Source organism: Drosophila pseudoobscura, chromosome 2, assembly GCF_009870125.1.
Source record: "Drosophila pseudoobscura strain MV-25-SWS-2005 chromosome 2, UCI_Dpse_MV25, whole genome shotgun sequence".
Classification (NCBI taxonomy): domain Eukaryota; kingdom Metazoa; phylum Arthropoda; class Insecta; order Diptera; family Drosophilidae; genus Drosophila; species Drosophila pseudoobscura.
In genome coordinates, this window is record NC_046679.1 from 26,433,733 (window position 1) to 26,434,265 (window position 533).

Consider the following 533-nt stretch of genomic DNA (forward strand, 5'->3'; position numbering starts at 1 on the left):
GAAATTATCTTTCGGTCCCCCTCTCTGTGTTTGCCACATGTGGTGGCATCGTTTAATTATGATAAATTCGTGGAAATTTAATTTGAAAAGCCCCATGATTGATGGCAAAATGAATATGATTGTAGCCATTCCGAGTGTCCATTCGATAACGCTGGTAGAGAGCGGGATAGCGAGAGTCCTTTGACATTCCCAGGACCCCAGGATTATAACGCTTAATTGGGAAAAGCAGGCAGGGGGGGGGGGGGGAAGGTGAAAGGGAGAGCAGGCGGTAATTGAAAACCGATATGGCAGATTCTGTGCCTAGATTCCCATGGCCCAAGGGCTCTTCGACACCCAACATCAAAGGCGTCGACAAAAATACTTTTCACTTCGAGGGTCAAAGGGTGTGGGTGCTACGAGAGGGGTTGACTGTGGCTGTGGCTGTGGGGGTGGTCAGGTGCCTGTGGCAGGGGTAATTGAAATATTTGATGCGTGCATAATTTACAGTTTTTGTGGCAGTTAACAGGACTTTTGTGGCCTCATCCTGGCAGTCA